This window comes from Harmonia axyridis, chromosome 4 (genome assembly GCF_914767665.1).
Source record: "Harmonia axyridis chromosome 4, icHarAxyr1.1, whole genome shotgun sequence".
Lineage (NCBI taxonomy): Eukaryota > Metazoa > Arthropoda > Insecta > Coleoptera > Coccinellidae > Harmonia > Harmonia axyridis.
Window position 1 is genome coordinate 433,554 of NC_059504.1, and position 8,612 is coordinate 442,165.

Here is an 8,612-nt window from a genome sequence, read left to right on the forward strand (position 1 = left end):
GAAATCAGAATTTCATGGAGATTATGAGTATGATTTAAAAATTCGACATTATCATTTGAAAAAACAGGTAGGTATCGCGTTTCATCACTTTCGGTTTCGGACCAGCCTGTAGAGTTAAAAATAATTTAAGCTCATGAGCTGAATGCTGTCAAAATTCGAAAGATTCTACTAAGCCAAAATTACCGATTGAACACTGTTTACCCACGCTGTATAACCTGTTGCGTTCAACATATTAGTTCAAGATAAAAGTTTTGCAAATCGATTAAACCCTAACAGCCTCACAATATTTCGATATATTGGTTGGTTCCGAGATTAACACCGCGCAGGCTGGGACACTGGCAATTAATCTTATTGTGTAACCACTGGAATGCTACAAATCCGAAACAAAATTAGGGGACAATATGCCAACTCATAGATTTAATCATATTAATTAATCATAAACTAAACTCCAACTACACGGATTTGCAACAAAGGAAATCTGATATGAATGAGAATAACAAACACTCTCATTCGAGAGGTTGGATTGCTGTTATAATTGGGGTACATCCGTGCTAATTGATGCTGAACAATGCTAGCCAGACATTTCCTTTTCGTTGATTGAGGGGTTCATTTGCTGAAGGAGATGTGGTCGATTCTTCTCTGCTTTATATTTGAGCGCCCAATTGTCTGTAATTTTCTAATTATGAAACGTTTTCATCTTATTGAGAACTGAGCTATCTTAAACTGAAAGCTTGGTACAATACAACTTACTTTCTTCCAAATGAAGTCGGTTACAAGAAGAGAGAGCACTATGTAGAAAAAATTATACATATATTGATAAAAAATTGAAATTGTGATTTTGCCACAGTTTTACTTTCGAAAAGTATCTAACAGGCCAATTGAAAAGTCCCCGTTCTAGTAAAACACCTTTTTTTTGGCAATATTCGATTTTATTCTTCAACATAATTGCCTCTGAGGGCAATAAAGGGATCATAGCGGTCTTCCAACTTTCCAATACCTTTTTTGTAGTACGATTTGTTTTTCGCTTCAAAATAGGCCTCAGTTTCGGCTATTACTTCTTCATTGCTGCTACATTCCTTTCCAGCGAGCATTTTTTGAGGTCTGAGAACAGGAAAAAGTCGCTGGGGTGCAGATCTAGCGAATACGGTGGATGCAGAAGCAATTCGAATTACAATTCATGCAATTTCGTCATTGTTTTCATTGATTTGTGATACGGGGCGCATTGTCTTGATGGAACAGGACCCTTTTTTTCTTCAAATGGGGCCGTTTTTAACGATTATATCCATTAAACCATCCAATAACGCTATATAATAATCGCTGTTGATGGTCTGGCCCTTTTGGAGGCAATCAATGAATATTATATCTTGCGCATCCCAGAATACTGATGCCATAACCTTGCCAGCTGACTGTTGCGTTTTTCTTCGCTTTGGATTCGGTTCATCGTGTGCAGTCCACTCAGCTTACTGTCGATTGGACTCCGGAGTGAAATTATGGAGCATGTTTCATCCATTGTCACATATCGACGCAAAAATTCAGGTTTATTGCACTTAAACAGCTTCAAACACTGCTCAGAATCATTAACACGTTGTTGCTTTTGATCGATTGTGAGTTTGCGCGGCACCCATTCTGCACACAGCTTTCTCATGTACAAATATTCATTAATGATATGATGAACATACACGTTCAGATGATATATTCACAATATCTGCTATCTAGATCAACTTTACTTCATGGTCCTTCAAAATTATTTTGTGAACTTTTTTATTTTTTCGTCTAGGACAGCTTCTTTTAGGCGTCCACTGCGTTCGCCGTCTTCGCTGCTCATTTCACCACGTTTAAGCAATGTTCAAGTATTATACATTATTTTCTCCAATTCAATGAGTTTTTATTGAAATTAATGAAATATTTCCATGAATATCGTTTAGTGATTTTTGCATTGAAAAATGTCGGTTGACAGAACTATTTTCTAAAAATATAACGAATTTGATAGTATATCGATAAATTTGTGGCAGGAGAGTTCGGAGTACCAACATATAATAATGAACTATAACCATGGAAACTGTGTGAAACTGAGATAATCCTGCACGATTTTGTTGTACAAAGTACGGTAGAATGAACGGATTTTCCACAGAATTAGAAAGATCATTTTCTTCTTCGCCTGTCATAATGTGCTCAGCCGAACAGTTATCCACATATGGTAGTAAAAATCATCGTAGCGTAGGCTGCGTAGGTACATTCTAATATATCTAGTTCCCGAATTCAATAACAGTTCGATCTGACTGATCGTTAGTCCGTTATTTCCGTGTCCAGGTGGTCAACGAGGGACGGGATAAGCTCTCAAAATTGAACAGGAAGCTCCGCCTCACGGCACCACTTGTTTGTCACGTTCCTGGAAGGGAAATTATGTTTGCGTGTCACACCGGCCATCGCAATTTCCCACTGGGAAATTGGCCAATGCCCCCACTTCTTTCGCAATTCTCGATACTCCATGAATATATCAGCCTGCCAATTTGAATATTATCCGGCCTCGATTTGATCGAAACACTTCAGGAAATTCGGAACTGTCAGCGTCATCTTATCTGGCAGGGTTTTGATTGGTTACTGCATCTGGGTGGAGGAAAAATTCTCGAATATTCATTGAGGGATAGTTAGGTACACGGTATATTAGTTTTTTTAATTTCTGAAATATTCGAACTTGTTAAGAGCACTTAACACTTCACTGAATAATTCCCGGCAAAAACAAGTTTTTTTTCTGCAAGAGCATGGAAAAAACTTTACTTAATCATTAAAAATTATTAATAATCCCTTACAATTTCGTTTTCTCTATTTTCATTCATCGTAGAACCTGAATAATCTTTGACAAACTTGTATTATCTAATAATGTTAGTATAAACTGATAACCAAATTTCGTAAGCAGAAAGAACTGGGTTTTCTAGGGGAAACCCATCATATCATTCACGAATGTTTTTACATGAGAAAATTGTGTGCAAAATGGTTGCCACGCGAATTCACAATTAATCAAAAGCAACAACGTGTTAATGATTCTGAGCAGTGTTTGAAGCTGTTCAAGTGCAATAAACCTGAATTTTTGCGTCGATATGTGACAATAGATGAAACATGGCTCCATTATTTCACTCCAGAGTATATCGACAGTCAGCTGAGTGGACTGCACACGATGAACCGAATCCAAAGCGATGAAAAACACAAAAGTCAGCTGGCAAGGTTATGGCATCATTATTCTAGGATGCGCAAGGTATAATATTCATTGATTACTTCCAAAAGAGCCAGATCATCAACAGCGATTATTATATAGCATTATGGGATCGTTTAAAGGGTGAAATCGTTAAAAAACGGCCCCATTTGAAGAAAAAAAGGTGCTGTTCCATCAAGACAATGCGCCGTGTCATAAATCAATGAAAACAATGACAAAATTGCATGAATTGGGCTTCGAATTGCTTCTGCATCCAGTGTATTCGCCAGATCTGGCTCCCAGCGACTTTTTCATGTTCTCAGACCTCAAAGGAATGCTCGCTGGAAAGAAATTTAGCGCCAATGAAGAAGTAATCGCCGAAACTAAGGCCTATTTTGAAGCGAAAGACAAATAGTACTACAAAAATGGTATCGAAAAGTTGGGACATATAGAGGGAGCTATAATCGCAGTATCGCCCTCGAAGGCAACTATGTTGGATAATAAAAGCGAATTTGCTTATACCACAGAAAGGTTCTAGGGCAATGAAATGAGTTTATGCTTCCTTTCTGGAAAATACATTGATAACATCTATATCTTACTGATTTGAAGAGAGCCCCAATCTCTAATGAAGTATAATGAAACACACTCAAATCTGCAATTCATGAGCCGAATTCCCTGTAATTAGCAATTAAATCAATAAAGAATTCAAGCAGAATATCTGCCCTAAATTGAGGCCAAAAACTCGTCATTCATACGCCAATTGCATCCTTGGATATACCAATATACAGTCCTGTGGTATCCAAGGGCTCAATTGACACATGCAAAGCTCCAGGGTTTACGTCAATGCTTCTCTTACTTTTTTCACTCAAACAGTGGAATTTATTCAAGTATTACTGAAGGAGCTGACTCGCAGTCGCTGAAATTCGTTATAAAATTCTTCAGTCTACTTCGTCTCCCATAAAGCAAGCATTTGACAAGGTCAGTATCCGTATAAATATGCACGTAAAATCTCCAGTCAGTTATATCCTGCAATTCCATCTCAAACTTGAAATCCTCATACGTTTTACTACCCTTTCCAGGAATCCTCGACGGATGCATTAAAATCCAGAAACAACAAAATCCGACCAAAACTTTCCTCATCATTCGATTTCCCAGCTCGATATTTCCATAGCGTCGAGGCATCTGTCAACTCTCATTTACATTTTCAATTCCTTGGCCAATTAAAGTTGAAAGGGAACCGTTTGATTCCAAAGGCTTTGCTCTCCTCCATCTGAGAGAGCGTGAATCGAGTCGAATTAATAGAAGCACCCTCAGGATGTACACCTCGATTGTGTTTAAAGATGTTTTAAATCCAGTCAGTCAGACTGGGACGTCATCCGAAACCCGGTTCATGATTGGGGGAATCGATAAGCTAATAAACTCGATTCTATAATTGAAAATGGTAATCGGTTTAGAGAGAGGGGAAATTAGGAAATCAAGCGAGTTGCGAGTTGATTTCTGATGTTTTCGCGATTCCGTCTTCGATATCATTAATGTGATTACTGTTTTTGAGCGCTCGTTCCCCGAACATTGGGGCACGATCTCACCCCCTGCTTTTTGATTCCACATAAATTAATTTCATGTTGAATGAAAAGGCAAGAGTCAACTTCTACTTCTCATACAAACTGGTATTTCGTTAGTCGAACTATAGGGTGTTTTTTTTTTCGAGGTATACTCATACTCATACTCATACTCATACTCATTTATTTCCCTCAAAACTTTACAGGGTAGGTCAATAAAATATAAGACAATGTATACCTACAAATGTCCTGAACATTAGTACACACATCAATAACATTTAGACACATATATCATAAATACAATAAATATAAATAATAATAAATAAATAAATATAATACATATATCAAATTGACTGGTGAATATAATGACTAGAACTGATGGTTCATGAATTCTTCTATGGAATAGAAGACATTTTCAATAAGCAAATTTTTCACAAGCCTCTTAAAGGTCGCTCCACGAAGTGATGTCATGTGATCGGGAAGTTTATTATACATCTTAACACCATTGAAGATGTACGTGTTTTGAGTTCTATTAATGCGGTGGCTGGGAATCACAATTTTATTTCTGGATCGCGTAAGGTGGTCATGTACATTTGAGTGTTTTGGGAGTTCTTTCTTTCCATGAACGTAGAGGAGACACTCGAGCATGTAGCAGCATGGGACGGTAAGTACTTTGTACTTTTTGAACAGCGATCTGCAACTTGTCATTTGATTAACTCCGGCTATCAATCTTATCGCTTTCTTCTGTTTCAGAAAGACCCTGAGTGCATCCGACGACGCACCCCAGAGGATAATACCATAGGTCATTCGTCCATGGAACTGAGCGTGATAGGTGAGGAGTGCTTCGTTTTCTGTGAGCATATTTTTTATTTGTCTTATGGCGAATAATGATGTGGAAAGCCTTTTACACAATTCAGTAACATGCTCAGTCCAAGTCAAATTTCCACTGATGCACATCCCGAGCAAAGAAATACTCTCTTTATTGTGGCGTTTGGTTGATATTACTAGCCTTTGTGTTTTCTCAGGATTCACCTTCAAACTATTTCCATTGAACCATTCAACGGCTTCCTGAACAGATTTTTCAGCTTTTTGCTGGAGTTTTCTATCATTTTGTGCTCTATTCAAAAAAGATGTATCATCCGCGAAAATGATCCTCTCATCCGCGGCAACGTTATATACCATATCGTCTATATATATTAAAAACAATATCGGACCCAATATAGATCCCTGGGGCACACCAGTAGCAACGCATCTCTTGGAAGATTTCTTTCCGCCAATATCTACTATCTGGTTTCTATTTAACAGATATGACCGAAAGAGTTCGTATGCTGGGCCTCTGATCCCGATATACTCCAGTTTGGATAGAAGTTTTACATGGTTGACGCAATCAAAAGCCTTCGTCAAGTCCATACATGTTAGTATTGCCTCCTCTGAATCGTCCAACGATTGCAAGACGAATTCAGTTATCTGCACCAGAGCAGATGTAGTAGACCTACTCCCCCTGAATCCATGCTGATGATCACTCAGCAACGAATTATTCTCCAAGAATGAGACCAATCTTGATTTTATGAGGGACTCAAATATCTTTGACATTGCTGGTAATACTGATATTGGTCTATAATTGTGGCACAGTTCTTGGTCTCCTTTTTTATAAATTGGTATGACTCTTGCCAACTTCATCTCATCTGGAAAATAACCCTCTTGAAAGCAGGAATTTATGAGTTCAGATAAAGGATCTGCTAGATAGTCTATCACCTCTTTCAGTATATTTACTGAGAAACCGTATATATCTCTTGATGTTTTCTTCTTCATTTCGGACACGGCTCTTTTGACCTCCTGTGGTGTAGTCGGAGTTAGAAAAAATGACTTTATTATATAACTTTAAGTTGGCATTACTGTTCAAGATGGCGACCGATTTAACAGCTGTCAAGTGATTTATTCTTAGTTTAGCTTGGCAATTCATCATGAATAGACTCACACCTGAACAACGCATGCAAATAGTGCAATTTCATTTCGAAAATAATGGTTCTGTGCGGAATACGTACCGCGCACTACGTCCATTTCATTTTGTTTAGCGATGAAGCGCACTTCTGGTTGAATGGCTACGTCAACAAACAAAACTGCCGCATTTGGAGTGAAGCTAATCCTCAAGTGTATGTCGAAACACCGTTACATCCAGAAAAACTGACTGTTTGGGGCGCTTTATGGGCTGGTGGAATCATCGGTCCGTACTTCTTCAAAAACGATGATGGCCAGAACGTTGCAGTCAATGGTGATCGGTATAGAACCATGATTACTAACTTTTTCATTCCTGAATTGAACAACCATGATGTTTAGGAGCTGTGGTTTCAACAAGATGGCGCAACATGTCACACAGCTCGTGCCACAATCGATTTATTGAAAGATACGTTTGGTGACCGCCTAATTTCACGTTTTAGACCTGTGAATTGGCCTCTAAGGTCTTATGATTTAACAGCGCTAGACTACTTTCTGTGGGGCTATGTAAAGCATTGGTCTATGCGGATAAGCCACAAACCCTTGACCATTTGGAAGACAACATTCGCCGTGTTATTGCCGATATACGGCCACAAATGTTGGAAAAAGTCATCGAAAATTGGACGTCCAGATTGGACTTCATCCGAGCCAGCCGTGGCGGTCATATGCCAGAAATCATATTTAAAATGTAATGCCACAAGATTATCTTGTGGATAAATAAAATTCATGTCAATCGAATAATCCATCGTTGTTTTATTGCAATTTAAAGTTCTATAGCTCTAAAAAAACACCCTTTATATACTTGTGCCCAGAACTGTTTAAAAAGAAACCTCAAATGGATGCGTATTTGCATCACTGAATAAGCCAAATTAGTAACAACAAAAATTCCAAAAATGGTTGAAAAAAATCCGCTGATTGAGTTGGAGACACAATAATAATTAATCTTCTGAATTATACCCTAATTTCTCAGCCAAACATTTTTTTCCTTATGTACCTGGATATTTTGCACAACTTTTCAATCTCGTGCTCACGCCATATTTAACAAACGTAAATATTGACCGTCCATGCGCCCCGCTTTACATAATTGTTCCCAAACAACATAAAGTCGGGAAAATTCAATAAGAGTTGATTTTATTCATCGCCCCAAAGTTACGAAAGAATGTCGCCGACGAAAAATACTTTCCTGAAAAAACAAACATGTTTACACAGTCCTAATGAAATTGCTGGGAGTCTGCTGCGCTCAAGGTACATACGATAGCATTCCTTACAGCTTTCAACAGGTAATTTCTTTTGAAGACTCAAAGCGTGAAACGAGAGGTGCTTTGATCTTTTCGATGACTAAACGTAATGATAATTGAGTCGAATTTTCGACTCTGACACTCAATTGAGATGAATTGCGAATGGCTGCAATAAAAAATTCAGAGATTTCCATCGGATAGTTTATCGTTTTTCTAACAGTCAAATTTCAACTTTTTTTGGAGAGTTTGAAAATTTCAGTTGAGCCACAAAAACTTTTTTGACCGACTAAAACATGCTTTTTTTCCAGAAACAACTTTCGAACGATTACAGGATTCATTCCACCACAAGCTTTTCCAGATTCTAATTCAATTTTCGAGGATCACCTGCTCGAATAATTCTAGATCCCTCTTCTATTACATAGTTGACTTCGATTGTACTCAATCAATCTCATCTACCCAATCAGAGATGTTTTTGTCGTCTTCCACATCATTTGTACCCATCTTCCAATTTTGTTTGTATCTAGCCTGGGACAGATTGCATTTGTCGAGTTATAAATCAACGTCGAGACGCTTTACAGATGTCTCAGAGGCTACTAGAATTTCCAGCCCCCCATCAATCAGTGGAAAATA